Raw genomic sequence first — 20,426 nt, 5'->3', positions numbered from 1 at the left:
GGATGATGGAAGGGAGGGCATGGGGAGGAGGGAGCAATTTGAGGTCGACACTCATAGGGAGGGACAGGATCAAAAGAGAATAGAAGTAATGGGGGACAGGATAGGATGGAGGGAAATATAGTCAGTCTTATACAACACAACTATTATGGAAGTCATTTGCAAAACTACACAGATTTGGCCTATATTGAATTGCTTGCCTTCCAAAGGGAAGGGGTGGGGAGGGAGGGAGGTAAAGAAGTTGGAACTCAAAGTGTTAGGAACAACTGTCGAGTAATGTTCTTGCCATTAGGAAATAAGAAATACAGGTAAAGGGGTATAGAAAGTTATCTGGCCCTACAGGACAAAAGAGAAAGTGGAGACAAGGGCAAAGAGGGATGATAGAAGAGAGAGAAGATTGGTCATAGGGGCAATTAGAATGCTTGGTGTTTGGGGGGGGAGGGGATAAAAGGGGAGAAAATTTGGAACCCAAAATTTTGTTAAAATGAATGTTAAATAAATAAATGAATGAATGAATGAATACATAAATAAATAAATAAATAAATTAATTAAAAAAAAGAAAGAAAGAAAATGAGTCCTATAGGATAGTTTCCATACGTTTGACTTCCTAAGAAATGGAATGTAACTTTTAGGTACTGAAACTTTTATTTTAGTTTAACATGGTTTAAGGTGTTTGGGTCATGTGTGTGCATGTGTGTGTGTGTGTGTGTGTGTGTGTGTGTGTGTGTGTTCGTCCTTCGTTGCCAAGGAAGACCATGCCATCAGAGAAATGATGACATGACTTGCACTTGACTTTGTTTAGAGTGAGGGTGGGCTGTACACGTCACCAGCCTCACTTCTCCTCCAGAGCCATCTGAATCCAGTGACCAGATATTCAGCAGGATGACTGGAGATGACCCAGGATGAGGCAATTGGGGTTAAATGACTTGCCCAAGTGTTGGGGGTGTAAGCTCAGTTTTCACGTGCACAGTCTCGGGCAGGTAAAAGTGAGGACCTCTAAACCTCAGAGTTCTCACAAGGCCCCCCAGGGAACAGCTGGGGATTGAGGTGTGAAACACGGGCTATCTCGTGCATTTCCACCTCTTCCCAGTGGGAAACTTGCTGGGGAGAGCATCCCACCCTTGAGATTGGTCAGTGGTCTGAGCACACCTGTTGTTGATTAGCTAGGGGCTGAGAGCACGCACGGTATTCACGTGCAAACTATGCGGCAGGAGAGCTTAAGTAGGGACAGGAAAGCCTGAAGGCCCTCTTCTGGATGTGGGGTCCCCTCTAGGGGCTCTTCTTGCTGCGGGGCCCTTAGAGGGAAGAGGGTCCCTCCTCTCTTCCGCTCCCATCTCTTGCTGTATGATCCTTGCCCCTTGGGAGGAGAAGGATTCCTCTCTTCTGAGGAAGAACTCACCCTGCATATGGATACGTAACTAAGACCCTGAATAAAGCCTAACCCTTGTTTGACTCTGGAAAGTCTCTTCTCTCAATATGTTCATCCGGTTGGCCACTGAAGACCTGCGAAAGGTAAGAAGGGTCGGGTAGCTCAGAACACCCAAGGTCACACAGCTAGTGAGTGTCAAGTGTCTGAGGTGAGATTTGAACTCAGGTACTCCTGACTCCTGCACTGGTGTTCTATCCACTGCACCACCTAGCTGCCCTGTGTGTGAATGTATAATAGTCATCACGGAGGCACAGGGAGAGAGCGTACATAGATTCTAATTAAAACAATCTCGAGGAATAAGAATCATCATCAAAAAATTTATGCTAATGGAGATGTAAGAATATTTACTAATATATGCAATGCCACCATCCTCCCCCATCCACTAGGCTACCATAATATTTCTTCTCTTTCTTCCTTCACAGGTTTTACTACCTTCTACTACCTCTCCCAAAGTTTCTCACCATCTTGGTTTTTTACAAACTGCGGATGTACTGCTACCAGATGCATCCTTTGGCTTTCTACTATCTTGTTCCTTAATTCATTTAATAATAATAACTGATATTTAAATTATGATTAAGGTTAAAAAACACTCGGCATTAATTATCTAATTTATTACTCAAAACAACCTTGAGTGGCAGATAGTACAAATATTATTATCTTCATTTTACATCTGAGGAAACAGAAGAACTTCTAGGCTTGTACTTCTCAAGATTAGAATGTGGAAAAGATGGAAACTGAACCTAGGTCTCCTGACTTTCCACATTTTTATGATACACCATGATGTTAACTGTACAAGAGTTATATTATTATTATAAAAGGTGCAGTTAGGTGGCACAGTGGATAGAACACTGGTCTTAGAGTCAGCACAACTTGAGTTCAAAAGCAGTCTCAGACACTTATTAGCTACCTGGATGACCCTATGCAAAGTCACTTAAACCCAACTAATTAAAAAAAAAATTAAGAGTGGGAAAAATAAAAAGGGAAAGAATGAATCTGTCAGTAATTTACTGAGCACTTTTTCTGTGGTAGGCATTTTGCTAAGTAACGGAAGAAATAAAGAGGCAAAAATAGGGCTGATGGTCACAAGATGCTCATATTCTATTGCAGGAAAGAAGAACATGACTCCTGAGAAGGAGAAAGAGTGGTAGATTATACAGTCAAAAGATATGAGTTAAAATTCCACCTTTGGCAGTTACTGGCTATGTGAATATAGATAAATAAGTCAGTTCACTGCAGCTATAAAATGGGCTAATAGAACCTGTAAGTCTTACTTCCCAGAATTGTTAAGTATATCTCAAAAGGGATACAACAAAAGTGTAAAGTAAAACAGTGGTATAAATGTCAGCTATTATTTAGATATGGCCAAAGCAACTTACTGTCTTCATTCCTGATCTGTTTTTTTCAATTGTCCTAATACTTTAAAACACCATACTTAAGTTGCTCCAATTTCAAGAGAGGTTTTAGCGGGAAAAACATCAGTTCTGGACTCAGTAAGACCTGAATTCAAACCCCAGTTGTGTGACCTCAGGCAAGTCAGCAACCTACATGCAGCAGTTTCCTCAACTATAAAATTGAGATAATCATAGAACCCACTTTCCAGGGTAATTTTGAGGATCAAATGAGATAAGATTTGTAAAAACTCACTCATTCTTTCAATAAACTTTTAGTAAGCACCTAGAATCTGCTAAGTATCATGCTAAGTGCTGGAGATACAAAGAGAGGACTAACAGGGTCTACTCTCAAGGAGCTCACAATCTAGTGGGATAGACAACATGCAAACAACTACATATAAAACAAGGTATATACAGGACACATAGGAAATAATTAAGACGGAGAAGGCACTAGAATTAAGAGTAGAGGAAGAACTCCTGTAGAGGAATGGAAAGGTAGGAGGGAGCTAGGTTATAAAGGGCTTTGAATGCCAGACAGAGGATTTTGTGATTGATCCTAGAGATGAAAGGGGGTCATTGGACCTTACTGAATAAGACTGCAACATACTTGGACCTGTGCTTCAAGGAAATCACTGTGGCAGCTGAAGGAAGGATGAACTGGAGTGGTGAGGGACTTAGGACAGGCAGACTAATGACAACGCATGAGGTAACACGGGCCTCTACCTGTATCAAAGGAGGGAAGGGAGCAGATTCAAGAGATGTTGCAAAAACGAAATCAACAGACCTTAGCAACAGATAAAATATGGGGAATAAGAAATAGGAAAGTAAGAAAGCAGAGAAGGGTTAAGGGAAAATAAAATGAATTAAATTTTGGACATGCTGCATTTACGATATCTACTGGACATCCACTTTGAAATATCTGAAAGGCAGCTGTAGACTAGAAAACAGAAAACAGAGATATTAGGGATGTACAAGTATATGTGGAAAGCATCAGCATAGAAATAGTAATTAAATCCATAGAAGCTAATGACAATCCCAAGTTAAATGGTACAAAAGGAGAAGAGAAAAGGGCCCAGGAGAGAGCCTTCTTTATATGGCTGACCTGCGGTAAGTGGGTGTAAACTGAATAAGGATCCAGCAAAGTTGACTGAGTACAGGTAACACAGATCAGAGAACCAGGAGAGGGTGCGGTTCCAAAACAGGGAGAAGGTGATCAACACTGTCCAAGGCTGCATGAAGACTGAGGAAGGGTCACTAGACTTGGCAATTATGATTACGGAGGGAATAGTTTCAAGCTGGATAATGAGGGGGTCAGTAGGGAGATGAGAAGAGAGTGAGAAAGTAAAGGCACTCTCTTCTCTAGGAATCTAGCCCTGGGCTTGGTTAGTAAAAGTGCATGAAGAGTGAGTCAAACTCTCAGCACAGTGCCCTACACATAGTAGGTTCTATGTAAATGATTATTGCTATTATTAATTATTCAGCAGTTTCAATGCACTGGATGAATAGAATGTTTTCCTGGCCAAAAGCTTAGTCTCTGAAGTAAATAATCTCTAATTTCCTTTATGCCATCCTTTCGCCTTAATCTCAGTCACACCATTCTCCCCCAGGAAAAACTCTTCTTCACAAAGACAGCGATGGTAAATGAGAACCAAGTAAAGGTAAATGCCAGTCACAGCACGAGAGGAAATTTCTGCTCTCTTCATACTGTTTGACTCAACAGACCTTTACCCTTACCCTTACTGCCAGCTGTAAGGAATGTATCTTTTCTCCTCATGTCTTCAGACGGATCAGTTTCCCACTGATTCACTGCTCTAATGCCGAGGATGTGACTGTTCTCTCGGCAGTGGTCCCACCTGTACATTTTAGCTGGAGGGGGTGGAAAGGATGCAGAGGCAGAAGGAGCAGGCTGTGCTATACTTCTCACCAGGCAAGTTATGTTCATGCAATTTCTACTTCCTGATAAAAGCTCTACAACACCTATTGTAAAAAAAAAAAAAAGTGAGAATCAATTGAGATTTCCTGAAGCAATATTACTTAGATTTCATGCTGCTCTATTACAAATTCCATTTCATTTATTTTACTTGTATAATGCACTCCCACAGTATTCCTTCTGAGCCAGCCTTAACCATTCTAATATCAGCAACTCACTCTTTCTTGGCTAATGGTATAGATGCCACATAAGCCAGTCAATATTCCTGGGGACAGTACTGAGCAATAGTAGTAAATAAGTTGAGAGCCACTTATGAAAAGGTCTCTGCCTTCAAGAGACCTATCATCTCAGGTAGTAAGACATAAATGTCACACTCTTACAGAAAAAAATACACACACACACAAATACGTCTTCACAGAACCACTACATAAACACATCATACTTTACGGAGTTCACTTGACTGATGATGGGACTTGCACAGATACAGCAAGGGAATGACAAGCAAGGCCTGAGAACCTTTCATTTACTTGCCCAATCTGAGAGCTTTCTGCCCAATTCAGATAACATTTATTCAGTGCTTACTTCCCAGGAGTGGGTAAGGGGTCCTCTCCCTGTGTCAGACCATAAATGCAGGGCTGTGTTCAATTCTGGACACCATGTTCTAGGGAGGCCATCAATAAACTACGGACTATTCGGAGAACAGCATTCAGGAATAGGAAGAGCCTTCACCACATGCCACAGAAAGGATAATAAGGGGGGTAACATAAAAAACGCGAAGGGTTGGCAATGGGTAGGGAAATTATATTTGTTCTACTTGTCACCAGAATACCTAAGGGACTGCTTCCTGAATCTGGAAGCAAACAGCCCAGCTCCCTCATACCTAATCCAACAAAAACCTGAAACAGACATCAGATTAAATAATTATCAATAAACCTCATGAGAAACTATAATAAGTCATTTCATCTACCTAAGAACTACATGTAAAAAATCGAGTACCCCAAAGGTGAGGAGGAAGGAGCATGTCAGCAAAGCTAAGAAGCAAAACAAAAAAACAGTTGAGCCTCCCAGCAGAGGCAGCCACAGGCCAGAGAAGCCTACACTCCTGAGGACTCAGGAAGGCCCCTTTGAGAGAAAAGTATTCAGTAAGTGACAAGGTAGAGGTCTTAGAAGGCCACAGAAATGGAAAGGACAAGTATAAAGACACTGAGAATGGGAAGCCCTGGCTCAAGGGAACCGAGGTCTCTAAAGTCGGCCTGAGAAGTCAGAGAGGGCCATAAAGACTCAGAGCTCTGAACTTCATGAGTGGGAGGAGATGGGGGAGTGCTTCATCCCAAGAGGTTTAACAAGTATGAAAATATTTTAATTATGCTTTGTTTAATGGAGTCTAAGTGTCAAGCTCAGTTCCAAAAAGCTTTTTAATAAGACTGAGAATGGAAAACACTATGACCGTTGGCACATAAAAGGAGTACTATTAATGTTTCCATTTTTTTTTCACTAAAAACCATTTTCTTGTATTTCAATTGATATTTTCTTGACATCTGACTTCCACAATGAATCCCTGAGTATTATACTATAAAATACAGTACAATGTTTTTTTAACATTTGCTTTGTAAACTCATTTTCCTTGGACGTTACCAAAAGTTCCTTCTCTGTGCTATCTTCTCCATCTCCAAATATATTACAGCATATATTTCAGGAAGTCAGATGGCCCGGGAGAGAGAATGCTGGACTTGGGAGACCAGCTTCTGACACTTCTAAACAGTGTGACCCTGGGCAAGACCTTTAATGTCTCTTAAGCTAAGATTCTTCATCTGTAAAATACTTACAATCACAGCACCTATCTCCTGGAGTTATTGGAAGGACCAAACGAGATGATAAATGGTAAGGCATTCTGCAAACTGTAAAGCATTATATGAAATGGATAAAGGAGGGTTGAACATAGATATATAATTTAGTGTAGAAATAAAATGCAACAGGAAAATAAATAATTAGGAATCAGGGGAGGAGTCACTAGGAGGAAGGGTAATAGAAGGAAAAGTACAAAGCAAAAGAAACTTTCCAAGTCTGATGGAAATATTAAAAGGGAAAAAAGAAAAAGAAAAAACTACAATCTTGGGGAGTGGCTGAAGAAAACGGTATTATATGAATGAAATGGTTTATTATTGCCCCATAAGAAAGGATGAAATCACTTCAGAAAATCTTGGGTTGGAAACTGGGTTGGAAAGCAGACAATTAGGAAAAAAAATTTTATAGCAAGTATTTCTGATAAAGGCCTCATTTCTCAAATATATAGAGAACTGAATCAAATGTATAAGAATCCAAGTCATTCCCCAATTGAAAAATGGTCAAAGGATATGAATAAGTAGTTTTCAGATGAAGAAATCAAAACTATCTACAATAATACGAAGAAATGCTCTAAATCATATTAATTAAAGAAATGCAAATTAAACCAACTCTGATGTACCACTCCACACCTATCAAATTGGCTATTATGACAAAAAAGGAAAATGACAAATGGAGGATATGGGAAAAACTGGGACATTAATATACTGTTGGAGGCATGTCCTGATTCAACCATTCTGGATGAGAATCTGGAACTATGTCCAAAGACTATACCTTTTGACCAGCAATACTACCACTAGATCTGCATCACGAAGAGTCTTTTAAAGGGGGGAGGGAGGCAAGGAAGACGACCTATTTGTACAAAAAATATTTACAGCAGTTCTTTTGTGGTGACCAAATCTGGAACTGAGGGAATGTCCATCAATTGGTGAATGAACAAGCTGTGGTTTATGATTGTAATTAAATATTACTGTGCTATAAGAAATAATGAGCAGTATGATTTCAGAAAACCCTGGAAAGACTTACATGAACTGATACAGAGTGAAATGAGAAAGAACCAGGAGAACACTGCATACAGTAACAGCAAGATTGTATGATAAACAACTGTGAACGACTTAGCTCTTCTCAGCAATACAATGATCCAAGACAATTCCAAAGGACTCGTGATGACAAAAGCTCTTTGCCTCCAGAGAAAAGAAGTGATGGAGCTTGAATATAGACTGAAGCCTAGTATTTTTTATATTTGATCTCTTTCAATTTTTTCTGGTTCATGTTTTCTTCCACAAAATGACTAATATGGAAATATGTTTTATATGATTGTACCTGTACTACTTATGTCATACTGCTTACCATCTTAGGGAGGGCTAGAGGAAGGAGGAAAAAATAGAATTTAGAACTCAAAACTCTAAAAAAAAGTTAAAATTATTTTACATGTAATTGGGGGAAATAAATTATTATTTTAAAAATAAATTAACCTGAATTATTAACAAAAATAAAAACATTTATTTCAAAAGAAATAAAGGAAACCTTAGCTTACATGAAGAGATGAGGAGTGAAGGAAACAGAGCCAAAAGATCAAGCTATACAAGGATAACAACATAGTAATGAAAAATAACTTTGAAAATAACATGCAACAACCAACAATGGCATGAGAGGAGCTATAATGAAGCATGTTTCCTACCTCCTGAAAGTTGATGATGTATAGAAAGAGACATTTATATTTTTTGGATATGGTCACTGTGAGGATTCCTTTGTTTGATTTATTTTTTAGAAGAGATTTTCCCCCCTTCTATTTGTAATTGGGTGGTAGGTGGCTAGAAGAAGTTAGCAATATTAAAGCAAAACAAAAAGAGAGGGTCACTGATCCATTGAAAAAAAAAAAACAGTTAGGAAGAAATAGAAAGAAGTTCCAAAGGAAGCACAGACAAAAAGGGCAGGTTTAAAATTTTTTTTCCCTGCCTACCTCCAACCTCCCCTCCACAAAAAAGAAAAAGAAAACTCTTGCATCATATGTATTCAAGAAAAATAAACTTCCACATTGGTAACATCCAAAAATGGATGTCTCATTCCAACTGGGAAATTTTAAAATTAATGTATGAAATTAAATATATTTAATGAAGTAGTATGAAATGAAGGTTCATAAGTTCATATATAATCTTCATTTTTAGTTTTTCTATGAATACGGAAATCTTCTTTGGGGAAAGGAGTCGTTAAGCTCAGAAATTTTTTTTAAAAAGAAAATGAAAGACACAACCAGGAACAATGGGTGAAAGCTGTGAAGAGGAAAATTCACATCTGATACATGGAAAATTCTCAAACAATTAAAACTAGACAAAAGTGGAATAGACTACCTAAAGAGATGTTTCACCTCCCCGTGGCTTCTTAACAAACTCCAGAAGACTTTTTAAAGGTACATAAGATACCCTGTAAGATATCTTTTACATAAGAGATAGCCTTGTAAAAGACAAGACTTTTTAAGGCTTTGGTTGGAATAGATGATCTCTGAGTTCCTTTCCAGTTTCCTATTCTGTGATACTATGGGCTATCCAGGGAGAAAAGGAAAAACTTATGTCAACAATTATTACCAATAGAAAGTCGTTCCAACCCATATTTTCCCTACTCCCCCATGACTCTACATTCTTGGAAAGTTCAAAGACCACAGACCTTAGTTTGTAGATTGTAAAAGCCATCTGATCTAGTACTTTATACCTGATTTGAAACATCATTTGCATAATTTCAAATGTCCAGTGTTGAGGACCAAACAAATATGGCAAACAGAAATTTGACAAGCTTTATGTGTGATATTTACTTCTCAGATTTCAATTTTGAGTTGGGCTGACAGAAAAACTTAAAAATGTAAAGCTGGATGACTAAGAAAAGTGGTCATTTTTACACCATGACAAAGAGAGCCTGAGGATACTTAATGCCACTACGTCGAAAAGAGCATACGTTACCAAAAAAAAAATTGGAAAGTCAGTGAAGTTTTCCAAAAGTGAGAAATCAGCCTCTTTAATGACAGGTAGAAACTGAATATGACCACTTATTATATGAAGGGACTATGACTACGAAGAAAATCCACATGACAGGTCCTACAGATTGGAAGTCTTAAAATACTCTCCTACTGTTGCTGACATTTTTTTTATAGACATGTATCATGTCCCCAATCTGATTAGAAACAGTCAGTAGGCATTTATTGAGCGGTTACTATATGCCAGGACAGCACTGTGCAAAATTCTGGAAATTCAATGGCACAGAACATGGCAACATGTATAAACTGAAATGGGGGAGAAAACACGAAAACAACGAGGCACATAAAAGGTACATGCCAAGCAGATAGAAGGTACATTAGAAGGCATGTTTCAAGCACTCAATCATTTATACCTCCCTCTTGGGTTGAGAATGCTGGTGATATATAAAGATGAACATCACTAGTTCTTGGCCTCAAAGAACTTAAAATCTAACCAAAGTGAGCTGGGAGGGAGCTACACTGTGTACCTAAATGAGATGTGAACCAAGGAAGAAATCTAAGTGCTAAAAAGACAATTTGGAAAGGGAGAGATTATGCACAAAATATAACTCCTAATCGGAATTGTGAACAAAGGGAAGGATTTTAGCAGGGCAAGATGAGGAAGGAGTATACTGCAGTCCTAGAAGCACCAGGGTGCAAAATAAGAGTGAAGAAGAGTCAATAGTTTAATGTGGTTGGAATGCAAACAAGAAAAATGGGATATGAACCTGCAAAAGTGAGAGCCACATAGAAAAGGAACTTAAATGGCTGGAAAAGGAACTTCTACTTTATATGACAGACAAGAATACATCTAATAAAAACAACAATAAAAAAATAATAATAGTTAAATTTATATGATGCTTTAGATTTACAAAAAGGCTTTAATTTTATCTCATTTGATTCTCACAACAACCCTGGCAGGCAGGTGCTATCATTACACCCATTACACATGAGGAAAATGAAGCAGAGAGAAGTTACATGTCTTGCTCAAGTCATTTAACTGAGTTGATAGCTCCTAATGCATTTGAAATCTGGTCTCCTTGACACCAGGTCCAACCCGCTATCCACTGTGCCACATAGCTGGTAACTATGTGCAGTGTAGTTTTCTTCCTGTACTACTACTGACACTATTGAAAAATATGTTATTGAATATATTTCTGAAGATGGCAAAATTTACTTACAGTTCAGAACTGTGATCACATTGCCATTTCCTCTAGACCATGCCAGTCAACCATGGATTTCACCAAAAGATTCACATTCTGGACTACCTCCTCTTCTTCCTCTATATTTCCCTTGGTGATGCAGTTATCACCTCTATACAGACGATTCTCAGATCTATTTATCTAGCCCTAACCTCTATGCTGACCTCCAGTCTCTAATCTCCAGTTGTCTATTGGACATCAAACTGGACATCTTGTAGATATCATAAAACCAACATTTCCAAAACCAGATTCATTATCTTTCATGCCACAAGCCCTTCCCTCATCAGTCAGTGGGGTTCATGATCTGGAAGTCACCTTCTACTCCTTACTGTCTCTGAAGCCCCCATATCCAATTAGCAGCAAGCCCTGTCCATTCTGTCTTCTTACCTAATTCCTATACTATTGCAGCAGCCTGAGGGTTGATCTCTCTGCCTCAAGCCTCTCTCCATTCCCGTCTGCCCTCCACTCATCACACTGATTTTCTTAAAGTTCAGGCCATTATTATCAACCCCCACATCGTCATTCTGTAAAATCTGGACGCTCCTAAGGAGGGAATGACATGCTCACTAAATTTGGTATGAAAATCTATCTTGCACTACAGAAGGGTAGGGCAGAAGGGGACAAGTGGGGTGAGGGGGATTATAGAAGGGAGGGCAAATGGGAGAAGGGAGGAACTAGAAGTAAACACTTTTGGGAAGGGACAAGGTCAAATGAGAGAGAAAAAAAGGGGGGACAGGGTTGGATAGAGGGCAATATAGTTAGTATTACACAACATGATTATTATGGAAGTCTTTTGCAAAACAACACATATTTAGTCTGTATTGAATTTCTTGCCTTCTGAGTGGGTATGGGTAGGGGAAGGAGGCAGGGAGAGAAGTTGGAATTCAAAGTATTAGAAATGAATGTTGAGAATTATTATTGCATATAACTGGGAAATATGAAACACAGGTAATGAGGTATAGGAATTTATCTTGCCCTACAAGAAAAGAGAGAAGATAGGGATAAGGGAAGGGTGGGGGTATGATAGAAGGGAGGGTACATTGAGGGAAGGGGTAATCAGAATGCAAGGTATTATGGGGTGGGGGGGAGGGGAGAGATGGGAAGGAAAATTGGAACTCAAAATTTTGTGGAAATGAATGTCGAAATCTAAAAATAAATAAATAAATACAATAAATGAACGCAAAAAAAAAAAAAATCTGGAAGCTCCTTATTTCCTCAAGGATCAAATATAAAATGTTTTATTTGGCTTCTAAAGCCATTAATAACCTGACTCCTTCCTACCTTTCCAGGCTTCTTATTCCTTACTCCTCACCATGTACTCTGCAATCCAGGGACATTAGCTTGCTTACTGCTTCTCACACAACACACAATCCATCTCCTGATTGTGCACTGACTGTCCACCATGCCTAGAAGTCTCTCTGCTTTCATCTCCATCTTCTGATTTCCCTAATCTTCTTAAAATTTTAGCTAAAATTGCACCTTCTTAAAGAAGCCTTTCCTGAAGACTTATATGAACTGATGCTTAGAGAAAGAAGCAGAACCAGGAGAATTTTGTACACAGCAACAACCACAGTGTGCAAGGATTTATTCTGGTAGACTTAGTACTTCACTGCAATGCAAGGACTTAAAAAATTCCCAATGGACTGAAGGCAAAATGCCTTCCACATCAGAGAAAAAGTATGGAATTCGATCGCAGAATGTAGTAGATCATTTTCTTTTGTATTATGTTTGGTTTGTTTTATGACTTCTCCCATTCATTTTAATTCTTCTATGCAACGTGACTAAAGTGAAAATGTATTCAATAGGAATGTATGTGTAGAACCTATATAAAATTGTATGCTGTCTCAGGGAGAGAGGCGGAGGTAGGGGGAGGCAGGGAGAGGGAGGGAGTGATTGTAGAACGCTGAAAACAAATAAAATAAAATTAAAAAAAGACAAAGAAAGATCTCATTACCAAAAAAAAAAAATCCATGGCACCACCTTTTATGGTAGGGAATAAAAACTGAGAAGTGATTGTCCATCAACATCTGAATTAAATGTGAGAAAGCAAATAACTCAAAATTATTGCAGGGCAAGAAAAGACAAATGAGGAATTCAGAGAAGGACAGAGAGATTTGTATACAGTGTGAGAGAAGCAAAAATAACCAGGAGAAAAATAAATATTTTTATAAAGCAAAGCAACACTTAAAGGAAGATAAACTCTGATCAACTGTAATGTACAGGAAAACAGACAAGACAGGTCCCTCCTCTCACTGGATATGTAATTTACTAAGGCTAGGAAATGGTGCACACTTTGTCAAACATGCATGATTTTTCTGACTCATTTTACTTAACTGCTTTTATTTCTTAAAGGAAAGGATGCAATGGGAGAGGGGCATGATACTGAGATATAGCTGTTAAGGAAAAATAAAAAGCTTTGAGCATAAATTGTCCTAAAGAGAGAGAAAAGGATAGTGTTTCAGGCCACTGATGGACCTCTATTGCACTGGTACTAGGAGGGCCAATGTATTTGGTTTTGCCAAAACATATAATAATCCTCTTCAACCACACTTAAAATTATACATGGCCTCTGGAGGGAAGGACGCAGAATCTCAGAACTGAAAGAGATCTCAAAAGTCATTTATCCCAAAGCTGTGCCCATTACAAAAATACTCTCTAGAGCACCTGGCAGGGAGATGTATCAATATCTCCCTGTTCAGAGCTCATTATCTCAGTAGGCAATTTATTCCACTGTTGGATAGACTGAACCAAAATTTACCTCCCCACAAATTTTACCCATTGGTTGCTTGGAGCAAAATAAAACAAAACTCTATTTCTCTCATCTTTCAGAAGGTGTTTCTTCACCCTTCTATGCTAAAGGGAAATGATGGTGGTTTTTGTCTTGTAACATCCATAGGAGCTCTCACACTGCTATACTGATGGTCTCTCTGCAGAGGAAATCCTGCCCCATTCTGTTCTGTTATTAACCAAGACCAAGATCAGAGAAGAGGCAGTCAGGCCCTGCAGGTGCTGTAGTAGCCCAGGAGACTCAGCACCTTTTATTTCAAAATCACATAGAATTGCTTCTTGACTACAGGCCCAGGCACTGAGCTGAAAAAGAGAAGCCTGCAAGGAGCTCAACATACTTGTACTTCAAAAGTGATACATACATGGTCATAAAGAGATTCACACATCAAATAGTAAGAGGTGGCCAGAACCTACTAATATGCAAATGAATTACACCTTTAAAAAATAAAATACATAGAAATGGAATCTGCCCAGGGATTCAAGACCTGCTACTATGCTGCAGATCATTCAACATTTCCATGGAACTCAAAGATCTAAGCAGTTCCCTACTCTTTCATTTGACATTGACAATAACCTATCGCATATAGTCTGAGAAGCAGTATGAAGAAATAAATACTTTGTAGGGTATTGTGAGGAGGAAAGATAGTGCCTGAGGCATAATTTTTTTTCCTTCAGTTGAAAGGTCCTCAGAGTTGGTTCATTAATGGAGCTTAGAGAAAAATGGGAAATGGAAGGTTACCTTGACCAACAGCAACACTCTTATCCCAGCCCATTTCACCATTACCATTCAACATGTATTATTTATTTAAATAAAAACTGTGTCACACAGAGGCTAAGTACCAAAAAGGAGGAAAGGGAGAACTAAAGCTGCCATGTACAAGAACAGAATGGAGAGAAGTGAACGGAAGTGGAAGGACTGCTATAGTAGGCTTATTGAATTGGTCACAAAAGCACAAAATGGGAGGGAAACTCCTGTATTTTTTTTAATTGAAAAACGATCCCTGCTTGAAGTGTTCCCAGGCTCGGAATGCAATGTGACAGTAGAGAGGGGGTGAACATTACCCAAAGTAAGGATGTAAAATACTCCCAGGTAAATACTCCCTTGAAACTGTTTCACTCTCCAATTATTCTCTTTGCAAAAAAGCCCTCAAAAACAAATCTCTGTAGAGGCAAACAATTCAAAGTGATGATCTCCCACTTCTCCTATGTGTGTGGGCATCTTATTGCAATCTCTAACCTTTATTTAAGACTGATTTCAGGATTCATGACCTCATTATTAAATCTACTATAGTAACAATAATAATTTACACTTATACAGGACTTTAAGGTCTACAAAGTGATTTCTTACATATATTGTATATAAAATATCTCAGGCCTTAATGCAGTTATTATGCAAAGAACAGATCATGAAGTCTCACCCCAGCTGTACAATTTGGACTTCTTCCACATGACCACAGGAAACTCATCTTGGGAAATCTCCTCATCCTACAAGACACAATCGAACTTAGTAGTTGCACCTCCTTCATAAGTTCTGCCCCACTGACTGAAGGGTAAAGTCATGAACTCTTCGCCCTCCAAGTGTTTTGCTGCACTTATTTTTAGAGCTACTTCCGGATGTCTGTAAGTTGTCAATGCTTCCAACAAGGTATGATCTAATGAGAGATACATATACCACTCTTCTGGCCTGTGCTCTGGTCCATCAGCCACCAGAAGCACTCCTTCTTTTCCTCACTTGAAGTGTGACCTGGGCCTCTGCCTCTGCAGCCACAAACCCTAGTGTGCTATTGCTCCTCCTCACGTGGGAGCTGTGACCTGTATCCATATATGGGCAATGTAACAGAGTCCTGTGCCCAGTGTCTGTCAACAGACCCCCTGGAATCTCCTTCTAGCCAGTTTCCCTACCACCTTACTGCTCATGGGCTGTGATCTCTGGAGTTCAATTTAGTTGCCACTAAGGCCTGCTTCTGGCTTGGTGAGGAGTTGCCTGTGTTAGACTCTCATTCTGGTAAAAGAGACCTTTACTGCCAACCTTCTAAGTTGTCTTGGACTGGAAAATTATTTCAATTCATTCTTTTATGGATTCTGCCACTCCAGAATTCATTCTGAGGTGTCATTTTGCAGCTGTTTAAATGGAAATTTGGGAGAGCTCAGGAGAGTGTTTGCCTTTGCTCTGCCATCTTGGCTTCATCGTCCTAAGTAGGACAATTTAAAAAGTAATGTGTGTAACTTATTAGATGCTTTTTTAAAAAGTGGTATGAAATATAGATTCACAGTTCAAAAATAATCCACTTTGTGGGTTCTGCTTCTTTTTGGTGTTTAATCTCAAAATAAAAAAATTGAAAGAAAATATACTTATGGATGTAATGCATTTCCTCTTTCTCCTCTTACCCCTAAATATTACCACAATTTTCCAAAGTAGAAGAAAGGGAAATTTCAATAGAGAAGGAGTTGGAGGGAGGGCATGGGAGAGCCAGGGCAGATATAATTTCCCAAGTGTTACTGAAACAGAGATAACTAAACCCCAATTTTAGTTTAAAAAGAAAAAAAACACCTTAATTCTCAGGACATGGATTCAGCTCAAACTATCTGAAGCAGTAGCTTTTCTTTGAAAAATGAATAAAGAGTTTGAGATATATGTACAGGTGCAGGCCTTTGAACCCTCCTAGACATTAGGTCTAGGAGGAGACATACGTATAATAATGACTCTTCCCACCACCACCCCTACTTCATTCCTAAACTAAGAGTGGATTTACTGTGTTTTGATGATGTTAAAGGAAGAAAAGAAAGGGATGGAAAAAATACTCTGGGGCAGAAGCAAGAGAAAGGGGAGGGGTTATCTCAAATAAATATGGGAGGCAAAGAAAACACTAAAAAAAAAAAGTAAGGTATATGAAACCCAAACTTTATTTTTATCTAAACTGCTCAAAGAAGGATACTATGTGCACATACGCACACATACATATATACAAACATCTGGATAGAGAAATACATTTAAGGTCAATGGGGCAAAAAGGAGATTGTAGAAATGATGGGAAAGGAAGGAATGATAGGGAGTGTAGCTACAGTAAGAAATTAGTCTGAATCAAAACAAACTCTACTCTCTGAGGATAAACTGTGCAGAATCCAAAAATACATGTGAGTGCGTTTTGGAGGCACACACACACAGAAGATGGACAGATAGATAAAGAGACAGACAGACACACACACACACATACACACACACACACAGAGGGATAGCTGTGCAACATTTGCATGATGGTGTTATAAACACCCACATCTTGGCCAATGAAATGAGTTCCAAATCCATCCAGCAGGGGACCATCCACCATCTAGCTCCACCTGGGCTAGAAAAGAATGAAGCTAGAGAAATACACCAACAATCACATTTGGAATAAAGCAACAGGCAAGGAGCATCTGGCCTTCACCATCATTGCTGTCCAAGCCCGTGGTTCACCTGGAAAGTCACAGGCTGCCTGGCACAAGGCAATGTCACCCCTGTTAGAAATGCTCCAGGTGGCTCTGGAGGCAGGACAGCATCTGCTGGACTTGTCAACCATACCATCATAGCAGGTCTGATCAACCATTGTAGCAGATCTGATAGACAAGGGAAACTTATCCAGTAAACAAGGGAAGCTTATCCAGGATTCGCTTCTGCTTGAGGATGCGGTACACTTCTGCCGAAGTGGGGGTCCCTGGATCTTCTAGCCATTTAGCATGTCTTTCTCCAGTTCCTGGATGGTCTTTCCAGTCTTGACACATGCCTCAGCTACTCTCCGGTACATGGTGATCAGGTCGGCCACGCCGTAGCTCTCCAGGAAGGTGGCTGTGCACACCTGCCCCTTGTAAAAGATCCTGGCAAAGGTGAACATTTTCATGACTCCCAGGCACATGATGGAGGCCTTGGTGCTGTCCCCAGAGCAGAGTCCAGCACAGAAGATGGCTCCCATTGCCATGATGTTGTTGAGTGCCCCATACAGATCCATGGTGTCAGCATCATCTATAACAGTGATTTCGAAATTTGGGGTTTGGAGGAGTTCCTTGAAGAGAAATACATTCTCCAGGACCTTACTGTCAATCACGGTCTCACAAAACTTCTCAGCAGCCACCTCACTGGCAATGTTGGCGCCTAACAGCACGTTGATATCAATGCCCATTTTCTCTCAGATAATGTCAGAAATAAGTTTGAGCCCTTTGGGATTCTTATCAACTCCCTTGATGAAGATAATCCCCAGAGTTTTCTTGGGGACTTATCCAGATCCTGCAAATGAACTGGTGAGGAATCACAAAGACCAGGAGGTGTCTCCAACAGCATCACTGAGACTTGGGACAGCAAACACATTTTCAGGCAACTTTCATGGAAGATAATGTCTAGGCTCTTTTTTTGATCATGCCTTTCATTTAGTCCCATAACTTTTTAAATTGTCTCTCCTGGATGTATTTTCCAGGTCAGTTGTTTTTCCAATGAGATATTTCACATTATCTTCTATTTTTTCATTCTTTTGGTTTTGTTATGTAACTTACTGGTTTATCATAAAGTCATTAGCTTCCCTCAGCTCTACTCTCTTTTTTAAAGAACTATTTTCTTCAGTGAGCTTTTGAACCTCCTTTTCCATTTGGCTAATTCTGCTTTTTAAAGCCTTCTTCTCCTCATTGCCTTTTTGGACCTCTTTTTCCAATTGAGTTAGCCTGTTTTTAAAGGTGTTATTTTCTTCAGCATTTTTTGGGGTCTCCTTTAGCAAGCTGTTGACTCGCTTTTCAAGCCATTCCATGGCCTGAGCCTATTTGCATATTCATTTTGGAGGTACTGGATGCAGAAGCCTTGACTTCCTTTGACACTATGCATTGTTCTTCCTCATCCAAAAGGATGGAAGGAAATACCTGTTCACCAAGAAAGTAACCTTCTATGGTCTCATTTTTTTTCCCTTTTTTTGGCCATTTTCCCAACCAGTTATTTGACTTCTGAATCCTTTGTCAACAGGAGGATCCTAGTGTTCCTCCTCACTCAGGACCTTGCTCAGGGCGAGATTCAGATCAGCTACTCAACTTCTCCAGGGGCTTTGGGGGGGGATGGGGCCACCACTCAGGGCTGAGGTACTGATCAGCTGCTAAATTCCCCCAGGGGCTTTAGGTCAGTGCTTCACAGATGGATGCTGCCCTGGCTACCATGGCTGCTGCCTGGGGCCCATGCTGGGGGGCCCCTGCTCCCCTCTCTCCCAGCTGGGAAAGCCCTCTAACTGGCCTTTGAAGCTTTCTTTGGTGCCTATGGGTTGAGGGATCTGAGACCCTCCCTGCTGGGAATTCTGCCCCACAGGCCTGTTCCGGTCCTGTTCCTCCCAGTGTCAGTGTCACTCGGCCAGGGCTGGGCTCCACTCAGCATTCCGGAGGACAGACCTTTCCTGTCAGTCTTCCAGGTTACCTTTGGCTGGAAATCTCTTTCACTCCCTTGCTCTGTGGCTTCTGCTCCTCTAGAATTTATGGAGAGTCATTTTTTACAGGTATTTTATGGGCTGTGGGGAAAGAGCTAGAGCATATGCATCTTTCTACTCTGCCATCTTAATTCTGCCCCCCCTTAACAAGAAATTTTGAAAATTTAGATGTGATAGATCTCTAGAGGTTACTGACTTATAATGGAAAGGAATACACTTACTGCTCAGTCGTGGTGCTTGCACCAATACAAAAACCGAGCATATATTAAGGTATAAAAACTTCAAAAATATATGAGGTAAAGCAGAAATACTAAACATATCTTTAATTGATTGAAATTCAATAAAAATAAAGGGCCACTGTAGAATAAAAATTAATTGAATAAATAAACAAATCCTGAAAAACTAGGGAGAAGGGGAGTATCACAGAATAAATTATATCAACATAATTTCATTAAAGACTATGACAATGAGACAACATTTCAAATCTTTTGGAATGTAGTCAAACAGTACCTATGGGAAAATATACATCACTAAACACTTTAATCAATAAAAGAACAGGTTGATAAGTTGAACCTACAACTAACTAATAAAAATACTGGAAACAAACAAATCTAAAAATCTCAGTTAGCCACAAAAACAGACATTCTGAAAATTAAAGGAGAGGTTAACTGATTTGAAAGGAAATAATAATAATAATACATTATTAAAACTATGAGTTCAAAAAAATTAGCTGATTTGACTGGGGGGAAGGAAAACTAATTTAGCAATAACAAAAATGAAAAGGAGGAAAGACAAATTAGAAATAAATAACTAGAACCTTTGTTAGCAAACATCTGCCAATAAAACCAACTAAATAATATGAATATTATTTAGAAATATGTGAAATGCGAAGACGAAAAGAAATAAGAGAATTTAAAAGACCTACTCTTAGAAAAATAAACTGAACAAATGAAACATGATGTTTCAAATGACAAAATATTTTGATGACAAGGACAGATTTAGAAGAAAATTAAATCAAACATTCAAAGACCAATTCATTCCAATATTAAATACATTTCTGGCAAAAGAAGGTAGGGGTCCTACCAAATTCTTTTTATGATATAAATATGATTTTTGATTCCTAGTCAGAAAGAATCAAAACAGAGAAAGGAAACTAGAGACCAATATCTCTATTGAACAAGGATGAAAATTCTTAAAATAAAATATTACAAAATAGATAAAAAAGGCTGTACAGTATTGGGGCAGCTAGGTGGCACAGTGAATAGAGTACCTGCCCTAGAGTTAGAAGCTCCTGAGTTCAAAAATCTAGCCTCATACATTTGACATTTACTAACTGTGTGACCCTGGGCAAGTCACAACCCTAATTGCCCTGCCTTCCTCCCTCAAAAAAAAAAAAGATTATACACTATGACAAG

At 39.3% G+C, this 20,426-nt stretch overlaps 1 protein-coding gene and 1 pseudogene across 2 annotated transcripts in view; both read right to left on the bottom strand.

Annotated features, from left to right (window-relative positions):
• The window catches only part of MAD1L1 (mitotic arrest deficient 1 like 1), an 852,423-nt gene that overhangs the window by 497,784 nt on the left and 334,213 nt on the right, over window positions 1-20,426 (bottom strand). The window lies entirely within an intron of this gene.
• Window positions 11,885-19,684, bottom strand: LOC140497137 (glycerol-3-phosphate dehydrogenase 1-like protein pseudogene; annotated as a pseudogene).

This window comes from Notamacropus eugenii, chromosome 3 (assembly GCF_028372415.1).
Source record: "Notamacropus eugenii isolate mMacEug1 chromosome 3, mMacEug1.pri_v2, whole genome shotgun sequence".
NCBI lineage: Eukaryota > Metazoa > Chordata > Mammalia > Diprotodontia > Macropodidae > Notamacropus > Notamacropus eugenii.
This window is presented reverse-complemented; position numbering and strand designations above follow the sequence as displayed.